This window comes from Rhinoderma darwinii, unplaced genomic scaffold (assembly GCF_050947455.1).
Source record: "Rhinoderma darwinii isolate aRhiDar2 unplaced genomic scaffold, aRhiDar2.hap1 Scaffold_1522, whole genome shotgun sequence".
NCBI classification, from domain to species: Eukaryota; Metazoa; Chordata; class Amphibia; order Anura; family Rhinodermatidae; genus Rhinoderma; species Rhinoderma darwinii.
This window is the reverse complement of record NW_027461977.1, coordinates 260521-279769: the sequence shown is the minus strand read 5'-3', so window position 1 is coordinate 279769 and position 19249 is coordinate 260521. Positions and strand designations below refer to the sequence as shown.

At 47.6% G+C, this 19249-nt stretch overlaps 13 non-coding genes across 13 annotated transcripts; all 13 read left to right on the top strand.

Moving 5' to 3' along the window:
- Nucleotides 1-795: 795 nt before the first annotated feature.
- On the top strand, nt 796-986 carry LOC142699358 (U2 spliceosomal RNA). The gene has a single exon (XR_012866219.1). It is a non-coding gene; the product is annotated as a U2 spliceosomal RNA (small nuclear RNA).
- Nucleotides 987-2267: 1281 nt separating this feature from the next.
- LOC142699357 (U2 spliceosomal RNA) lies at nt 2268-2458 on the top strand. Its single transcript, XR_012866218.1, has one exon. It is a non-coding gene; the product is annotated as a U2 spliceosomal RNA (small nuclear RNA).
- A 1304-nt stretch (nt 2459-3762) lies between these two features.
- Nucleotides 3763-3953, top strand: LOC142699356 (U2 spliceosomal RNA). Its single transcript, XR_012866217.1, has one exon. It is a non-coding gene; the product is annotated as a U2 spliceosomal RNA (small nuclear RNA).
- Nucleotides 3954-5250: 1297 nt separating this feature from the next.
- LOC142699355 (U2 spliceosomal RNA) lies at nt 5251-5441 on the top strand. Its single transcript, XR_012866216.1, has one exon. It is a non-coding gene; the product is annotated as a U2 spliceosomal RNA (small nuclear RNA).
- Nucleotides 5442-6733: 1292 nt separating this feature from the next.
- On the top strand, nt 6734-6924 carry LOC142699353 (U2 spliceosomal RNA). The gene has a single exon (XR_012866215.1). It is a non-coding gene; the product is annotated as a U2 spliceosomal RNA (small nuclear RNA).
- Nucleotides 6925-8220: 1296 nt separating this feature from the next.
- LOC142699351 (U2 spliceosomal RNA) lies at nt 8221-8411 on the top strand. The gene has a single exon (XR_012866213.1). It is a non-coding gene; the product is annotated as a U2 spliceosomal RNA (small nuclear RNA).
- Nucleotides 8412-9703: 1292 nt separating this feature from the next.
- On the top strand, nt 9704-9894 carry LOC142699350 (U2 spliceosomal RNA). Its single transcript, XR_012866212.1, has one exon. It is a non-coding gene; the product is annotated as a U2 spliceosomal RNA (small nuclear RNA).
- A 1300-nt stretch (nt 9895-11194) lies between these two features.
- LOC142699349 (U2 spliceosomal RNA) lies at nt 11195-11385 on the top strand. The gene has a single exon (XR_012866211.1). It is a non-coding gene; the product is annotated as a U2 spliceosomal RNA (small nuclear RNA).
- A 1296-nt stretch (nt 11386-12681) lies between these two features.
- LOC142699348 (U2 spliceosomal RNA) lies at nt 12682-12872 on the top strand. Its single transcript, XR_012866210.1, has one exon. It is a non-coding gene; the product is annotated as a U2 spliceosomal RNA (small nuclear RNA).
- Nucleotides 12873-14180: 1308 nt separating this feature from the next.
- Nucleotides 14181-14371, top strand: LOC142699347 (U2 spliceosomal RNA). The gene has a single exon (XR_012866209.1). It is a non-coding gene; the product is annotated as a U2 spliceosomal RNA (small nuclear RNA).
- A 1300-nt stretch (nt 14372-15671) lies between these two features.
- LOC142699346 (U2 spliceosomal RNA) lies at nt 15672-15862 on the top strand. Its single transcript, XR_012866208.1, has one exon. It is a non-coding gene; the product is annotated as a U2 spliceosomal RNA (small nuclear RNA).
- A 1288-nt stretch (nt 15863-17150) lies between these two features.
- Nucleotides 17151-17341, top strand: LOC142699345 (U2 spliceosomal RNA). The gene has a single exon (XR_012866207.1). It is a non-coding gene; the product is annotated as a U2 spliceosomal RNA (small nuclear RNA).
- Nucleotides 17342-18629: 1288 nt separating this feature from the next.
- Nucleotides 18630-18820, top strand: LOC142699344 (U2 spliceosomal RNA). The gene has a single exon (XR_012866206.1). It is a non-coding gene; the product is annotated as a U2 spliceosomal RNA (small nuclear RNA).
- The last annotated feature ends 429 nt before the right edge of the window (nt 18821-19249 follow it).

Below are 19249 nucleotides of genomic sequence, written 5' to 3'. Positions count from 1 at the left end.
TCAAGAAGAAGTAAGAATTGCAGTTGCAACAAAGCCTTGCTTGCCTACAAAGAGAGCAGCAATTTGGATTTGTTACTATGTTACCTAGAAGAATAACAAACTGTGCAAGGATGGAGGTTGTAGGAGCAAGGAGAAGTTGTCTGTAAAGTTGGTGGATGCCTATTTTCCATTTTGCAGTCCCTTGTCTCCCTCTTGTGGCCTCCTGGAGGCAACTAGCTGTGCAAAAAAAAGACAGCCTGGCGGCCGGCTGTTGCAGTGTTGCCCTCTCAGGCAACACTGAGTGACTGACTGAGCCTCACCGTCTTATATAAAGTTCAGACAGAACTTTGCACGTGTCATAGTGGAGCCCTCAGGATTCCAGAGCCAGCTTTCTGACATCATAATGGGGCCTCAGAGATAAAAGCCTGGGCCCAGGCAGTGTTGGTCAGTGCTGCTCAGCAGGCAGCACTGGACTGGACTGGATTACAGCTGATACAAGGTGTGAAGGAACAAGGGGTGGCTGTGGGCATGCACTTGCTGCCGCTGCCAGTGTTTATCTGCATGGCAGCAGGGCATTTGGGCGTTGCCAGGAAGGCGTTTTTATGTAGATTCCTCCTCTTTCAGCACTGCATTGTGGTGCAAGCAAAAGAAGCAAATCCTGTCTGGCTTCCTCTCCGGCCTTTATTCACCTCCCGTGTAGCTGTGAGTGTGTGAGCCTGCAGGGCCCCATGGAATTGCCTAGAAGTAGGCTGAATCGCTGCAAGGGCTGAACAGCAGTATCGGGCAGGCTCGGGCAACGCGCGGCCCGTTCGGGTTATCGCTTCTCGGCCTTTTGGCTAAGATCAAGTGTAGTATCTGTTCTTATCAGTTTAATATCTGATACGTCCCCTATCTGGGGACCATATATTAAATGGATTTTTAGAACAGGGAGATGGAAATAGAGCTTGCTCTGTCCACTCCACGCATTGACCTGGTATTGCAGTATTTCCAGGACCGGTGCACCCTTTCCTTATGTGTTGACTAAAAGCAGATTCCAAAAGTGTTTTTTGTCTTTGCTATTGTTTCTGTCTTTCTGAAGGGATCTCCCCTTTTAATCCCATTATTTCAACACCTGTTGGACAATGCATGAGTGATAATGAGCTCATTGATTAAATGCAATTAATGAATAGATTGCCACCTCTTGTTGTGTGTCGTCTGTGTTTCTGTGTTTCCGGCATTTCACATTGGAACACCTCATTCACCTTCCTTGTCTTCTCTCCGCCCTCCCTTTTAGGTAAGTTAAAGAGCTGCACCTGAGCCAGCCACTGATTGATTGATTGATTGATTGATTGATTGATTGATTGATTGATTGCAGCACAACAGTCAAATAGTGGAGTGGAGTAGGGGAACAGCAAACAGCCAATAAAGCAGCCCGCCCGCTCGCCTGCCCGCCACAATGGACCTACCTGTGTACACTAGATGGATGTGATGGAATGTACTGTCGTCCCTACATTTCAAGAAGAAGTAAGAATTGCAGTTGCAACAAAGCCTTGCTTGCCTACAAAGAGAGCAGCAATTTGGATTTGTTACTATGTTACCTAGAAGAATAACAAACTGTGCAAGGATGGAGGTTGTAGGAGCAAGGAGAAGTTGTCTGTAAAGTTGGTGGATGCCTATTTTCCATTTTGCAGTCCCTTGTCTCCCTCTTGTGGCCTCCTGGAGGCAACTAGCTGTGCAAAAAAAAGACAGCCTGGCGGCCGGCTGTTGCAGTGTTGCCCTCTCAGGCAACACTGAGTGACTGACTGAGCCTCACCGTCTTATATAAAGTTCAGACGGAACTTTGCACGTGTCATAGTGGAGCCCTCAGGATTCCAGAGCCAGCTTTCTGACATCATAATGGGGCCTCAGAGATAAAAGCCTGGGCCCAGGCAGTGTTGGTCAGTGCTGCTCAGCAGGCAGCACTGGACTGGACTGGATTACAGCTGATACAAGGTGTGAAGGAACAAGGGGTGGCTGTGGGCATGCACTTGCTGCCGCTGCCAGTGTTTATCTGCATGGCAGCAGGGCATTTGGGCGTTGCCAGGAAGGCGTTTTTATGTAGATTCCTCCTCTTTCAGCACTGCATTGTGGTGCAAGCAAAAGAAGCAAATCCTGTCTGGCTTCCTCTCCGGCCTTTATTCACCTCCCGTGTAGCTGTGAGTGTGTGAGCCTGCAGGGCCCCATGGAATTGCCTAGAAGTAGGCTGAATCGCTGCAAGGGCTGAACAGCAGTATCGGGCAGGCTCGGGCAACGCGCGGCCCGTTCGGGTTATCGCTTCTCGGCCTTTTGGCTAAGATCAAGTGTAGTATCTGTTCTTATCAGTTTAATATCTGATACGTCCCCTATCTGGGGACCATATATTAAATGGATTTTTAGAACAGGGAGATGGAAATAGAGCTTGCTCTGTCCACTCCACGCATTGACCTGGTATTGCAGTATTTCCAGGACCGGTGCACCCTTTCCTTATGTGTTGACTAAAAGCAGATTCCAAAAGTGTTTTTTGTCTTTGCTATTGTTTCTGTCTTTCTGAAGGGATCTCCCCTTTTAATCCCATTATTTCAACACCTGTTGGACAATGCATGAGTGATAATGAGCTCATTGATTAAATGCAATTAATGAATAGATTGCCACCTCTTGTTGTGTGTCGTCTGTGTTTCTGTGTTTCCGGCATTTCACATTGGAACACCTCATTCACCTTCCTTGTCTCCTCTCCGCCCTCCCTTTTAGGTAAGTTAAAGAGCTGCACCTGAGCCAGCCACTGATTGATTGATTGATTGATTGATTGATTGATTGATTGATTGATTGATTGATTGATTGATTGATTGATGCAGCACAACAGTCAAATAGTGGAGTGGAGTAGGGGAACAGCAAACAGCCAATAAAGCAGCCCGCCCGCTCGCCTGCCCGCCACAATGGACCTACCTGTGTACACTAGATGGATGTGATGGAATGTACTGTCGTCCCTACATTTCAAGAAGAAGTAAGAATTGCAGTTGCAACAAAGCCTTGCTTGCCTACAAAGAGAGCAGCAATTTGGATTTGTTACTATGTTACCTAGAAGAATAACAAACTGTGCAAGGATGGAGGTTGTAGGAGCAAGGAGAAGTTGTCTGTAAAGTTGGTGGATGCCTATTTTCCATTTTGCAGTCCCTTGTCTCCCTCTTGTGGCCTCCTGGAGGCAACTAGCTGTGCAAAAAAAAGACAGCCTGGCGGCCGGCTGTTGCAGTGTTGCCCTCTCAGGCAACACTGAGTGACTGACTGAGCCTCACCGTCTTATATAAAGTTCAGACGGAACTTTGCACGTGTCATAGTGGAGCCCTCAGGATTCCAGAGCCAGCTTTCTGACATCATAATGGGGCCTCAGAGATAAAAGCCTGGGCCCAGGCAGTGTTGGTCAGTGCTGCTCAGCAGGCAGCACTGGACTGGACTGGATTACAGCTGATACAAGGTGTGAAGGAACAAGGGGTGGCTGTGGGCATGCACTTGCTGCCGCTGCCAGTGTTTATCTGCATGGCAGCAGGGCATTTGGGCGTTGCCAGGAAGGCGTTTTTATGTAGATTCCTCCTCTTTCAGCACTGCATTGTGGTGCAAGCAAAAGAAGCAAATCCTGTCTGGCTTCCTCTCCGGCCTTTATTCACCTCCCGTGTAGCTGTGAGTGTGTGAGCCTGCAGGGCCCCATGGAATTGCCTAGAAGTAGGCTGAATCGCTGCAAGGGCTGAACAGCAGTATCGGGCAGGCTCGGGCAACGCGCGGCCCGTTCGGGTTATCGCTTCTCGGCCTTTTGGCTAAGATCAAGTGTAGTATCTGTTCTTATCAGTTTAATATCTGATACGTCCCCTATCTGGGGACCATATATTAAATGGATTTTTAGAACAGGGAGATGGAAATAGAGCTTGCTCTGTCCACTCCACGCATTGACCTGGTATTGCAGTATTTCCAGGACCGGTGCACCCTTTCCTTATGTGTTGACTAAAAGCAGATTCCAAAAGTGTTTTTTGTCTTTGCTATTGTTTCTGTCTTTCTGAAGGGATCTCCCCTTTTAATCCCATTATTTCAACACCTGTTGGACAATGCATGAGTGATAATGAGCTCATTGATTAAATGCAATTAATGAATAGATTGCCACCTCTTGTTGTGTGTCGTCTGTGTTTCTGTGTTTCCGGCATTTCACATTGGAACACCTCATTCACCTTCCTTGTCTTCTCTCCGCCCTCCCTTTTAGGTAAGTTAAAGAGCTGCACCTGAGCCAGCCACTGATTGATTGATTGATTGATTGATTGATTGATTGATTGATTGATTGATTGATTGATTGATGCAGCACAACAGTCAAATAGTGGAGTGGAGTAGGGGAACAGCAAACAGCCAATAAAGCAGCCCGCCCGCTCGCCTGCCCGCCACAATGGACCTACCTGTGTACACTAGATGGATGTGATGGAATGTACTGTCGTCCCTACATTTCAAGAAGAAGTAAGAATTGCAGTTGCAACAAAGCCTTGCTTGCCTACAAAGAGAGCAGCAATTTGGATTTGTTACTATGTTACCTAGAAGAATAACAAACTGTGCAAGGATGGAGGTTGTAGGAGCAAGGAGAAGTTGTCTGTAAAGTTGGTGGATGCCTATTTTCCATTTTGCAGTCCCTTGTCTCCCTCTTGTGGCCTCCTGGAGGCAACTAGCTGTGCAAAAAAAAAGACAGCCTGGCGGCCGGCTGTTGCAGTGTTGCCCTCTCAGGCAACACTGAGTGACTGACTGAGCCTCACCGTCTTATATAAAGTTCAGACGGAACTTTGCACGTGTCATAGTGGAGCCCTCAGGATTCCAGAGCCAGCTTTCTGACATCATAATGGGGCCTCAGAGATAAAAGCCTGGGCCCAGGCAGTGTTGGTCAGTGCTGCTCAGCAGGCAGCACTGGACTGGACTGGATTACAGCTGATACAAGGTGTGAAGGAACAAGGGGTGGCTGTGGGCATGCACTTGCTGCCGCTGCCAGTGTTTATCTGCATGGCAGCAGGGCATTTGGGCGTTGCCAGGAAGGCGTTTTTATGTAGATTCCTCCTCTTTCAGCACTGCATTGTGGTGCAAGCAAAAGAAGCAAATCCTGTCTGGCTTCCTCTCCGGCCTTTATTCACCTCCCGTGTAGCTGTGAGTGTGTGAGCCTGCAGGGCCCCATGGAATTGCCTAGAAGTAGGCTGAATCGCTGCAAGGGCTGAACAGCAGTATCGGGCAGGCTCGGGCAACGCGCGGCCCGTTCGGGTTATCGCTTCTCGGCCTTTTGGCTAAGATCAAGTGTAGTATCTGTTCTTATCAGTTTAATATCTGATACGTCCCCTATCTGGGGACCATATATTAAATGGATTTTTAGAACAGGGAGATGGAAATAGAGCTTGCTCTGTCCACTCCACGCATTGACCTGGTATTGCAGTATTTCCAGGACCGGTGCACCCTTTCCTTATGTGTTGACTAAAAGCAGATTCCAAAAGTGTTTTTTGTCTTTGCTATTGTTTCTGTCTTTCTGAAGGGATCTCCCCTTTTAATCCCATTATTTCAACACCTGTTGGACAATGCATGAGTGATAATGAGCTCATTGATTAAATGCAATTAATGAATAGATTGCCACCTCTTGTTGTGTGTCGTCTGTGTTTCTGTGTTTCCGGCATTTCACATTGGAACACCTCATTCACCTTCCTTGTCTTCTCTCCGCCCTCCCTTTTAGGTAAGTTAAAGAGCTGCACCTGAGCCAGCCACTGATTGATTGATTGATTGATTGATTGATTGATTGATTGATTGATTGATTGATTGATGCAGCACAACAGTCAAATAGTGGAGTGGAGTAGGGGAACAGCAAACAGCCAATAAAGCAGCCCGCCCGCTCGCCTGCCCGCCACAATGGACCTACCTGTGTACACTAGATGGATGTGATGGAATGTACTGTCGTCCCTACATTTCAAGAAGAAGTAAGAATTGCAGTTGCAACAAAGCCTTGCTTGCCTAAAAAGAGAGCAGCAATTTGGATTTGTTACTATGTTACCTAGAAGAATAACAAACTGTGCAAGGATGGAGGTTGTAGGAGCAAGGAGAAGTTGTCTGTAAAGTTGGTGGATGCCTATTTTCCATTTTGCAGTCCCTTGTCTCCCTCTTGTGGCCTCCTGGAGGCAACTAGCTGTGCAAAAAAAAGACAGCCTGGCGGCCGGCTGTTGCAGTGTTGCCCTCTCAGGCAACACTGAGTGACTGACTGAGCCTCACCGTCTTATATAAAGTTCAGACGGAACTTTGCACGTGTCATAGTGGAGCCCTCAGGATTCCAGAGCCAGCTTTCTGACATCATAATGGGGCCTCAGAGATAAAAGCCTGGGCCCAGGCAGTGTTGGTCAGTGCTGCTCAGCAGGCAGCACTGGACTGGACTGGATTACAGCTGATACAAGGTGTGAAGGAACAAGGGGTGGCTGTGGGCATGCACTTGCTGCCGCTGCCAGTGTTTATCTGCATGGCAGCAGGGCATTTGGGCGTTGCCAGGAAGGCGTTTTTATGTAGATTCCTCCTCTTTCAGCACTGCATTGTGGTGCAAGCAAAAGAAGCAAATCCTGTCTGGCTTCCTCTCCGGCCTTTATTCACCTCCCGTGTAGCTGTGAGTGTGTGAGCCTGCAGGGCCCCATGGAATTGCCTAGAAGTAGGCTGAATCGCTGCAAGGGCTGAACAGCAGTATCGGGCAGGCTCGGGCAACGCGCGGCCCGTTCGGGTTATCGCTTCTCGGCCTTTTGGCTAAGATCAAGTGTAGTATCTGTTCTTATCAGTTTAATATCTGATACGTCCCCTATCTGGGGACCATATATTAAATGGATTTTTAGAACAGGGAGATGGAAATAGAGCTTGCTCTGTCCACTCCACGCATTGACCTGGTATTGCAGTATTTCCAGGACCGGTGCACCCTTTCCTTATGTGTTGACTAAAAGCAGATTCCAAAAGTGTTTTTTGTCTTTGCTATTGTTTCTGTCTTTCTGAAGGGATCTCCCCTTTTAATCCCATTATTTCAACACCTGTTGGACAATGCATGAGTGATAATGAGCTCATTGATTAAATGCAATTAATGAATAGATTGCCACCTCTTGTTGTGTGTCGTCTGTGTTTCTGTGTTTCCGGCATTTCACATTGGAACACCTCATTCACCTTCCTTGTCTTCTCTCCGCCCTCCCTTTTAGGTAAGTTAAAGAGCTGCACCTGAGCCAGCCACTGATTGATTGATTGATTGATTGATTGATTGATTGATTGATTGATTGATTGATTGATTGATGCAGCACAACAGTCAAATAGTGGAGTGGAGTAGGGGAACAGCAAACAGCCAATAAAGCAGCCCGCCCGCTCGCCTGCCCGCCACAATGGACCTACCTGTGTACACTAGATGGATGTGATGGAATGTACTGTCGTCCCTACATTTCAAGAAGAAGTAAGAATTGCAGTTGCAACAAAGCCTTGCTTGCCTACAAAGAGAGCAGCAATTTGGATTTGTTACTATGTTACCTAGAAGAATAACAAACTGTGCAAGGATGGAGGTTGTAGGAGCAAGGAGAAGTTGTCTGTAAAGTTGGTGGATGCCTATTTTCCATTTTGCAGTCCCTTGTCTCCCTCTTGTGGCCTCCTGGAGGCAACTAGCTGTGCAAAAAAAAGACAGCCTGGCGGCCGGCTGTTGCAGTGTTGCCCTCTCAGGCAACACTGAGTGACTGACTGAGCCTCACCGTCTTATATAAAGTTCAGACGGAACTTTGCACGTGTCATAGTGGAGCCCTCAGGATTCCAGAGCCAGCTTTCTGACATCATAATGGGGCCTCAGAGATAAAAGCCTGGGCCCAGGCAGTGTTGGTCAGTGCTGCTCAGCAGGCAGCACTGGACTGGACTGGATTACAGCTGATACAAGGTGTGAAGGAACAAGGGGTGGCTGTGGGCATGCACTTGCTGCCGCTGCCAGTGTTTATCTGCATGGCAGCAGGGCATTTGGGCGTTGCCAGGAAGGCGTTTTTATGTAGATTCCTCCTCTTTCAGCACTGCATTGTGGTGCAAGCAAAAGAAGCAAATCCTGTCTGGCTTCCTCTCCGGCCTTTATTCACCTCCCGTGTAGCTGTGAGTGTGTGAGCCTGCAGGGCCCCATGGAATTGCCTAGAAGTAGGCTGAATCGCTGCAAGGGCTGAACAGCAGTATCGGGCAGGCTCGGGCAACGCGCGGCCCGTTCGGGTTATCGCTTCTCGGCCTTTTGGCTAAGATCAAGTGTAGTATCTGTTCTTATCAGTTTAATATCTGATACGTCCCCTATCTGGGGACCATATATTAAATGGATTTTTAGAACAGGGAGATGGAAATAGAGCTTGCTCTGTCCACTCCACGCATTGACCTGGTATTGCAGTATTTCCAGGACCGGTGCACCCTTTCCTTATGTGTTGACTAAAAGCAGATTCCAAAAGTGTTTTTTGTCTTTGCTATTGTTTCTGTCTTTCTGAAGGGATCTCCCCTTTTAATCCCATTATTTCAACACCTGTTGGACAATGCATGAGTGATAATGAGCTCATTGATTAAATGCAATTAATGAATAGATTGCCACCTCTTGTTGTGTGTCGTCTGTGTTTCTGTGTTTCCGGCATTTCACATTGGAACACCTCATTCACCTTCCTTGTCTTCTCTCCGCCCTCCCTTTTAGGTAAGTTAAAGAGCTGCACCTGAGCCAGCCACTGATTGATTGATTGATTGATTGATTGATTGATTGATTGATTGATTGATTGATTGATGCAGCACAACAGTCAAATAGTGGAGTGGAGTAGGGGAACAGCAAACAGCCAATAAAGCAGCCCGCCCGCTCGCCTGCCCGCCACAATGGACCTACCTGTGTACACTAGATGGATGTGATGGAATGTACTGTCGTCCCTACATTTCAAGAAGAAGTAAGAATTGCAGTTGCAACAAAGCCTTGCTTGCCTAAAAAGAGAGCAGCAATTTGGATTTGTTACTATGTTACCTAGAAGAATAACAAACTGTGCAAGGATGGAGGTTGTAGGAGCAAGGAGAAGTTGTCTGTAAAGTTGGTGGATGCCTATTTTCCATTTTGCAGTCCCTTGTCTCCCTCTTGTGGCCTCCTGGAGGCAACTAGCTGTGCAAAAAAAAGACAGCCTGGCGGCCGGCTGTTGCAGTGTTGCCCTCTCAGGCAACACTGAGTGACTGACTGAGCCTCACCGTCTTATATAAAGTTCAGACGGAACTTTGCACGTGTCATAGTGGAGCCCTCAGGATTCCAGAGCCAGCTTTCTGACATCATAATGGGGCCTCAGAGATAAAAGCCTGGGCCCAGGCAGTGTTGGTCAGTGCTGCTCAGCAGGCAGCACTGGACTGGACTGGATTACAGCTGATACAAGGTGTGAAGGAACAAGGGGTGGCTGTGGGCATGCACTTGCTGCCGCTGCCAGTGTTTATCTGCATGGCAGCAGGGCATTTGGGCGTTGCCAGGAAGGCGTTTTTATGTAGATTCCTCCTCTTTCAGCACTGCATTGTGGTGCAAGCAAAAGAAGCAAATCCTGTCTGGCTTCCTCTCCGGCCTTTATTCACCTCCCGTGTAGCTGTGAGTGTGTGAGCCTGCAGGGCCCCATGGAATTGCCTAGAAGTAGGCTGAATCGCTGCAAGGGCTGAACAGCAGTATCGGGCAGGCTCGGGCAACGCGCGGCCCGTTCGGGTTATCGCTTCTCGGCCTTTTGGCTAAGATCAAGTGTAGTATCTGTTCTTATCAGTTTAATATCTGATACGTCCCCTATCTGGGGACCATATATTAAATGGATTTTTAGAACAGGGAGATGGAAATAGAGCTTGCTCTGTCCACTCCACGCATTGACCTGGTATTGCAGTATTTCCAGGACCGGTGCACCCTTTCCTTATGTGTTGACTAAAAGCAGATTCCAAAAGTGTTTTTTGTCTTTGCTATTGTTTCTGTCTTTCTGAAGGGATCTCCCCTTTTAATCCCATTATTTCAACACCTGTTGGACAATGCATGAGTGATAATGAGCTCATTGATTAAATGCAATTAATGAATAGATTGCCACCTCTTGTTGTGTGTCGTCTGTGTTTCTGTGTTTCCGGCATTTCACATTGGAACACCTCATTCACCTTCCTTGTCTTCTCTCCGCCCTCCCTTTTAGGTAAGTTAAAGAGCTGCACCTGAGCCAGCCACTGATTGATTGATTGATTGATTGATTGATTGATTGATTGATTGATTGATTGATTGATTGATTGATGCAGCACAACAGTCAAATAGTGGAGTGGAGTAGGGGAACAGCAAACAGCCAATAAAGCAGCCCGCCCGCTCGCCTGCCCGCCACAATGGACCTACCTGTGTACACTAGATGGATGTGATGGAATGTACTGTCGTCCCTACATTTCAAGAAGAAGTAAGAATTGCAGTTGCAACAAAGCCTTGCTTGCCTACAAAGAGAGCAGCAATTTGGATTTGTTACTATGTTACCTAGAAGAATAACAAACTGTGCAAGGATGGAGGTTGTAGGAGCAAGGAGAAGTTGTCTGTAAAGTTGGTGGATGCCTATTTTCCATTTTGCAGTCCCTTGTCTCCCTCTTGTGGCCTCCTGGAGGCAACTAGCTGTGCAAAAAAAAGACAGCCTGGCGGCCGGCTGTTGCAGTGTTGCCCTCTCAGGCAACACTGAGTGACTGACTGAGCCTCACCGTCTTATATAAAGTTCAGACGGAACTTTGCACGTGTCATAGTGGAGCCCTCAGGATTCCAGAGCCAGCTTTCTGACATCATAATGGGGCCTCAGAGATAAAAGCCTGGGCCCAGGCAGTGTTGGTCAGTGCTGCTCAGCAGGCAGCACTGGACTGGACTGGATTACAGCTGATACAAGGTGTGAAGGAACAAGGGGTGGCTGTGGGCATGCACTTGCTGCCGCTGCCAGTGTTTATCTGCATGGCAGCAGGGCATTTGGGCGTTGCCAGGAAGGCGTTTTTATGTAGATTCCTCCTCTTTCAGCACTGCATTGTGGTGCAAGCAAAAGAAGCAAATCCTGTCTGGCTTCCTCTCCGGCCTTTATTCACCTCCCGTGTAGCTGTGAGTGTGTGAGCCTGCAGGGCCCCATGGAATTGCCTAGAAGTAGGCTGAATCGCTGCAAGGGCTGAACAGCAGTATCGGGCAGGCTCGGGCAACGCGCGGCCCGTTCGGGTTATCGCTTCTCGGCCTTTTGGCTAAGATCAAGTGTAGTATCTGTTCTTATCAGTTTAATATCTGATACGTCCCCTATCTGGGGACCATATATTAAATGGATTTTTAGAACAGGGAGATGGAAATAGAGCTTGCTCTGTCCACTCCACGCATTGACCTGGTATTGCAGTATTTCCAGGACCGGTGCACCCTTTCCTTATGTGTTGACTAAAAGCAGATTCCAAAAGTGTTTTTTGTCTTTGCTATTGTTTCTGTCTTTCTGAAGGGATCTCCCCTTTTAATCCCATTATTTCAACACCTGTTGGACAATGCATGAGTGATAATGAGCTCATTGATTAAATGCAATTAATGAATAGATTGCCACCTCTTGTTGTGTGTCGTCTGTGTTTCTGTGTTTCCGGCATTTCACATTGGAACACCTCATTCACCTTCCTTGTCTCCTCTCCGCCCTCCCTTTTAGGTAAGTTAAAGAGCTGCACCTGAGCCAGCCACTGATTGATTGATTGATTGATTGATTGATTGATTGATTGATTGATTGATTGATTGATTGATGCAGCACAACAGTCAAATAGTGGAGTGGAGTAGGGGAACAGCAAACAGCCAATAAAGCAGCCCGCCCGCTCGCCTGCCCGCCACAATGGACCTACCTGTGTACACTAGATGGATGTGATGGAATGTACTGTCGTCCCTACATTTCAAGAAGAAGTAAGAATTGCAGTTGCAACAAAGCCTTGCTTGCCTACAAAGAGAGCAGCAATTTGGATTTGTTACTATGTTACCTAGAAGAATAACAAACTGTGCAAGGATGGAGGTTGTAGGAGCAAGGAGAAGTTGTCTGTAAAGTTGGTGGATGCCTATTTTCCATTTTGCAGTCCCTTGTCTCCCTCTTGTGGCCTCCTGGAGGCAACTAGCTGTGCAAAAAAAAGACAGCCTGGCGGCCGGCTGTTGCAGTGTTGCCCTCTCAGGCAACACTGAGTGACTGACTGAGCCTCACCGTCTTATATAAAGTTCAGACGGAACTTTGCACGTGTCATAGTGGAGCCCTCAGGATTCCAGAGCCAGCTTTCTGACATCATAATGGGGCCTCAGAGATAAAAGCCTGGGCCCAGGCAGTGTTGGTCAGTGCTGCTCAGCAGGCAGCACTGGACTGGACTGGATTACAGCTGATACAAGGTGTGAAGGAACAAGGGGTGGCTGTGGGCATGCACTTGCTGCCGCTGCCAGTGTTTATCTGCATGGCAGCAGGGCATTTGGGCGTTGCCAGGAAGGCGTTTTTATGTAGATTCCTCCTCTTTCAGCACTGCATTGTGGTGCAAGCAAAAGAAGCAAATCCTGTCTGGCTTCCTCTCCGGCCTTTATTCACCTCCCGTGTAGCTGTGAGTGTGTGAGCCTGCAGGGCCCCATGGAATTGCCTAGAAGTAGGCTGAATCGCTGCAAGGGCTGAACAGCAGTATCGGGCAGGCTCGGGCAACGCGCGGCCCGTTCGGGTTATCGCTTCTCGGCCTTTTGGCTAAGATCAAGTGTAGTATCTGTTCTTATCAGTTTAATATCTGATACGTCCCCTATCTGGGGACCATATATTAAATGGATTTTTAGAACAGGGAGATGGAAATAGAGCTTGCTCTGTCCACTCCACGCATTGACCTGGTATTGCAGTATTTCCAGGACCGGTGCACCCTTTCCTTATGTGTTGACTAAAAGCAGATTCCAAAAGTGTTTTTTGTCTTTGCTATTGTTTCTGTCTTTCTGAAGGGATCTCCCCTTTTAATCCCATTATTTCAACACCTGTTGGACAATGCATGAGTGATAATGAGCTCATTGATTAAATGCAATTAATGAATAGATTGCCACCTCTTGTTGTGTGTCGTCTGTGTTTCTGTGTTTCCGGCATTTCACATTGGAACACCTCATTCACCTTCCTTGTCTTCTCTCCGCCCTCCCTTTTAGGTAAGTTAAAGAGCTGCACCTGAGCCAGCCACTGATTGATTGATTGATTGATTGATTGATTGATTGATTGATTGATTGATTGATTGATTGATTGATTGATTGATGCAGCACAACAGTCAAATAGTGGAGTGGAGTAGGGGAACAGCAAACAGCCAATAAAGCAGCCCGCCCGCTCGCCTGCCCGCCACAATGGACCTACCTGTGTACACTAGATGGATGTGATGGAATGTACTGTCGTCCCTACATTTCAAGAAGAAGTAAGAATTGCAGTTGCAACAAAGCCTTGCTTGCCTACAAAGAGAGCAGCAATTTGGATTTGTTACTATGTTACCTAGAAGAATAACAAACTGTGCAAGGATGGAGGTTGTAGGAGCAAGGAGAAGTTGTCTGTAAAGTTGGTGGATGCCTATTTTCCATTTTGCAGTCCCTTGTCTCCCTCTTGTGGCCTCCTGGAGGCAACTAGCTGTGCAAAAAAAAGACAGCCTGGCGGCCGGCTGTTGCAGTGTTGCCCTCTCAGGCAACACTGAGTGACTGACTGAGCCTCACCGTCTTATATAAAGTTCAGACGGAACTTTGCACGTGTCATAGTGGAGCCCTCAGGATTCCAGAGCCAGCTTTCTGACATCATAATGGGGCCTCAGAGATAAAAGCCTGGGCCCAGGCAGTGTTGGTCAGTGCTGCTCAGCAGGCAGCACTGGACTGGACTGGATTACAGCTGATACAAGGTGTGAAGGAACAAGGGGTGGCTGTGGGCATGCACTTGCTGCCGCTGCCAGTGTTTATCTGCATGGCAGCAGGGCATTTGGGCGTTGCCAGGAAGGCGTTTTTATGTAGATTCCTCCTCTTTCAGCACTGCATTGTGGTGCAAGCAAAAGAAGCAAATCCTGTCTGGCTTCCTCTCCGGCCTTTATTCACCTCCCGTGTAGCTGTGAGTGTGTGAGCCTGCAGGGCCCCATGGAATTGCCTAGAAGTAGGCTGAATCGCTGCAAGGGCTGAACAGCAGTATCGGGCAGGCTCGGGCAACGCGCGGCCCGTTCGGGTTATCGCTTCTCGGCCTTTTGGCTAAGATCAAGTGTAGTATCTGTTCTTATCAGTTTAATATCTGATACGTCCCCTATCTGGGGACCATATATTAAATGGATTTTTAGAACAGGGAGATGGAAATAGAGCTTGCTCTGTCCACTCCACGCATTGACCTGGTATTGCAGTATTTCCAGGACCGGTGCACCCTTTCCTTATGTGTTGACTAAAAGCAGATTCCAAAAGTGTTTTTTGTCTTTGCTATTGTTTCTGTCTTTCTGAAGGGATCTCCCCTTTTAATCCCATTATTTCAACACCTGTTGGACAATGCATGAGTGATAATGAGCTCATTGATTAAATGCAATTAATGAATAGATTGCCACCTCTTGTTGTGTGTCGTCTGTGTTTCTGTGTTTCCGGCATTTCACATTGGAACACCTCATTCACCTTCCTTGTCTTCTCTCCGCCCTCCCTTTTAGGTAAGTTAAAGAGCTGCACCTGAGCCAGCCACTGATTGATTGATTGATTGATTGATTGATTGATTGATTGATTGATTGATTGATTGATTGATTGATGCAGCACAACAGTCAAATAGTGGAGTGGAGTAGGGGAACAGCAAACAGCCAATAAAGCAGCCCGCCCGCTCGCCTGCCCGCCACAATGGACCTACCTGTGTACACTAGATGGATGTGATGGAATGTACTGTCGTCCCTACATTTCAAGAAGAAGTAAGAATTGCAGTTGCAACAAAGCCTTGCTTGCCTACAAAGAGAGCAGCAATTTGGATTTGTTACTATGTTACCTAGAAGAATAACAAACTGTGCAAGGATGGAGGTTGTAGGAGCAAGGAGAAGTTGTCTGTAAAGTTGGTGGATGCCTATTTTCCATTTTGCAGTCCCTTGTCTCCCTCTTGTGGCCTCCTGGAGGCAACTAGCTGTGCAAAAAAAAGACAGCCTGGCGGCCGGCTGTTGCAGTGTTGCCCTCTCAGGCAACACTGAGTGACTGACTGAGCCTCACCGTCTTATATAAAGTTCAGACGGAACTTTGCACGTGTCATAGTGGAGCCCTCAGGATTCCAGAGCCAGCTTTCTGACATCATAATGGGGCCTCAGAGATAAAAGCCTGGGCCCAGGCAGTGTTGGTCAGTGCTGCTCAGCAGGCAGCACTGGACTGGACTGGATTACAGCTGATACAAGGTGTGAAGGAACAAGGGGTGGCTGTGGGCATGCACTTGCTGCCGCTGCCAGTGTTTATCTGCATGGCAGCAGGGCATTTGGGCGTTGCCAGGAAGGCGTTTTTATGTAGATTCCTCCTCTTTCAGCACTGCATTGTGGTGCAAGCAAAAGAAGCAAATCCTGTCTGGCTTCCTCTCCGGCCTTTATTCACCTCCCGTGTAGCTGTGAGTGTGTGAGCCTGCAGGGCCCCATGGAATTGCCTAGAAGTAGGCTGAATCGCTGCAAGGGCTGAACAGCAGTATCGGGCAGGCTCGGGCAACGCGCGGCCCGTTCGGGTTATCGCTTCTCGGCCTTTTGGCTAAGATCAAGTGTAGTATCTGTTCTTATCAGTTTAATATCTGATACGTCCCCTATCTGGGGACCATATATTAAATGGATTTTTAGAACAGGGAGATGGAAATAGAGCTTGCTCTGTCCACTCCACGCATTGACCTGGTATTGCAGTATTTCCAGGACCGGTGCACCCTTTCCTTATGTGTTGACTAAAAGCAGATTCCAAAAGTGTTTTTTGTCTTTGCTATTGTTTCTGTCTTTCTGAAGGGATCTCCCCTTTTAATCCCATTATTTCAACACCTGTTGGACAATGCATGAGTGATAATGAGCTCATTGATTAAATGCAATTAATGAATAGATTGCCACCTCTTGTTGTGTGTCGTCTGTGTTTCTGTGTTTCCGGCATTTCACATTGGAACACCTCATTCACCTTCCTTGTCTCCTCTCCGCCCTCCCTTTTAGGTAAGTTAAAGAGCTGCACCTGAGCCAGCCACTGATTGATTGATTGATTGATTGATTGATTGATTGATTGATTGATTGATTGATTGATTGATTGATTGATGCAGCACAACAGTCAAATAGTGGAGTGGAGTAGGGGAACAGCAAACAGCCAATAAAGCAGCCCGCCCGCTCGCCTGCCCGCCACAATGGACCTACCTGTGTACACTAGATGGATGTGATGGAATGTACTGTCGTCCCTACATTTCAAGAAGAAGTAAGAATTGCAGTTGCAACAAAGCCTTGCTTGCCTACAAAGAGAGCAGCAATTTGGATTTGTTACTATGTTACCTAGAAGAATAACAAACTGTGCAAGGATGGAGGTTGTAGGAGCAAGGAGAAGTTGTCTGTAAAGTTGGTGGATGCCTATTTTCCATTTTGCAGTCCCTTGTCTCCCTCTTGTGGCCTCCTGGAGGCAACTAGCTGTGCAAAAAAAAGACAGCCTGGCGGCCGGCTGTTGCAGTGTTGCCCTCTCAGGCAACACTGAGTGACTGACTGAGCCTCACCGTCTTATATAAAGTTCAGACGGAACTTTGCACGTGTCATAGTGGAGCCCTCAGGATTCCAGAGCCAGCTTTCTGACATCATAATGGGGCCTCAGAGATAAAATGTTGGTCAGTGCTGCTCAGCAGGCAGCACTGGACTGGACTGGATTACAGCTGATACAAGGTGTGAAGGAACAAGGGGTGGCTGTGGGCATGCACTTGCTGCCGCTGCCAGTGTTTATCTGCATGGCAGCAGGGCATTTGGGCGTTGCCAGGAAGGCGTTTTTATGTAGATTCCTCCTCTTTCAGCACTGCATTGTGGTGCAAGCAAAAGAAGCAAATCCTGTCTGGCTTCCTCTCCGGCCTTTATTCACCTCCCGTGTAGCTGTGAGTGTGTGAGCCTGCAGGGCCCCATGGAATTGCCTAGAAGTAGGCTGAATCGCTGCAAGGGCTGAACAGCAGTATCGGGCAGGCTCGGGCAACGCGCGGCCCGTTCGGGTTATCGCTTCTCGGCCTTTTGGCTAAGATCAAGTGTAGTATCTGTTCTTATCAGTTTAATATCTGATACGTCCCCTATCTGGGGACCATATATTAAATGGATTTTTAGAACAGGGAGATGGAAATAGAGCTTGCTCTGTCCACTCCACGCATTGACCTGGTATTGCAGTATTTCCAGGACCGGTGCACCCTTTCCTTATGTGTTGACTAAAAGCAGATTCCAAAAGTGTTTTTTGTCTTTGCTATTGTTTCTGTCTTTCTGAAGGGATCTCCCCTTTTAATCCCATTATTTCAACACCTGTTGGACAATGCATGAGTGATAATGAGCTCATTGATTAAATGCAATTAATGAATAGATTGCCACCTCTTGTTGTGTGTCGTCTGTGTTTCTGTGTTTCCGGCATTTCACATTGGAACACCTCATTCACCTTCCTTGTCTTCTCTCCGCCCTCCCTTTTAGGTAAGTTAAAGAGCTGCACCTGAGCCAGCCACTGATTGATTGATTGATTGATTGATTGATTGATTGATTGATTGATTGATTGATGCAGCACAACAGTCAAATAGTGGAGTGGAGTAGGGGAACAGCAAACAGCCAATAAAGCAGCCCGCCCGCTCGCCTGCCCGCCACAATGGACCTACCTGTGTACACTAGATGGATGTGATGGAATGTACTGTCGTCCCTACATTTCAAGAAGAAGTAAGAATTGCAGTTGCAACAAAGCCTTGCTTGCCTACAAAGAGAGCAGCAATTTGGATTTGTTACTATGTTACCTAGAAGAATAACAAACTGTGCAAGGATGGAGGTTGTAGGAGCAAGGAGAAGTTGTCTGTAAAGTTGGTGGATGCCTATTTTCCATTTTGCAGTCCCTTGTCTCCCTCTTGTGGCCTCCTGGAGGCAACTAGCTGTGCAAAAAAAAGACAGCCTGGCGGCCGGCTGTTGCAGTGTTGCCCTCTCAGGCAACACTGAGTGACTGACTGAGCCTCACCGTCTTATATAAAGTTCAGACGGAACTTTGCACGTGTCATAGTGGAGCCCTCAGGATTCCAGAGCCAGCTTTCTGACATCATAATGGGGCCTCAGAGATAAAAGCCTGGGCCCAGGCAGTGTTGGTCAGTGCTGCTCAGCAGGCAGCACTGGACTGGACTGGATTACAGCTGATACAAGGTGTGAAGGAACAAGGGGTGGCTGTGGGCATGCACTTGCTGCCGCTGCCAGTGTTTATCTGCATGGCAGCAGGGCATTTGGGCGTTGCCAGGAAGGCGTTTTTATGTAGATTCCTCCTCTTTCAGCACTGCATTGTGGTGCAAGCAAAAGAAGCAAATCCTGTCTGGCTTCCTCTCCGGCCTTTATTCACCTCCCGTGTAGCTGTGAGTGTGTGAGCCTGCAGGGCCCCATGGAATTGCCTAGAAGTAGGCTGAATCGCTGCAAGGGCTGAACAGCAGTATCGGGCAGGCTCGGGCAACGCGCGGCCCGTTCGGGTTATCGCTTCTCGGCCTTTTGGCTAAGATCAAGTGTAGTATCTGTTCTTATCAGTTTAATATCTGATACGTCCCCTATCTGGGGACCATATATTAAATGGATTTTTAGAACAGGGAGATGGAAATAGAGCTTGCTCTGTCCACTCCACGCATTGACCTGGTATTGCAGTATTTCCAGGACCGGTGCACCCTTTCCTTATGTGTTGACTAAAAGCAGATTCCAAAAGTGTTTTTTGTCTTTGCTATTGTTTCTGTCTTTCTGAAGGGATCTCCCCTTTTAATCCCATTATTTCAACACCTGTTGGACAATGCATGAGTGATAATGAGCTCATTGATTAAATGCAATTAATGAATAGATTGCCACCTCTTGTTGTGTGTCGTCTGTGTTTCTGTGTTTCCGGCATTTCACATTGGAACACCTCATTCACCTTCCTTGTCTTCTCTCCGCCCTCCCTTTTAGGTAAGTTAAAGAGCTGCACCTGAGCCAGCCACTGATTGATTGATTGATTGATTGATTGATTGATTGATTGATTGATTGATTGATTGATGCAGCACAACAGTCAAATAGTGGAGTGGAGTAGGGGAACAGCAAACAGCCAATAAAGCAGCCCGCCCGCTCGCCT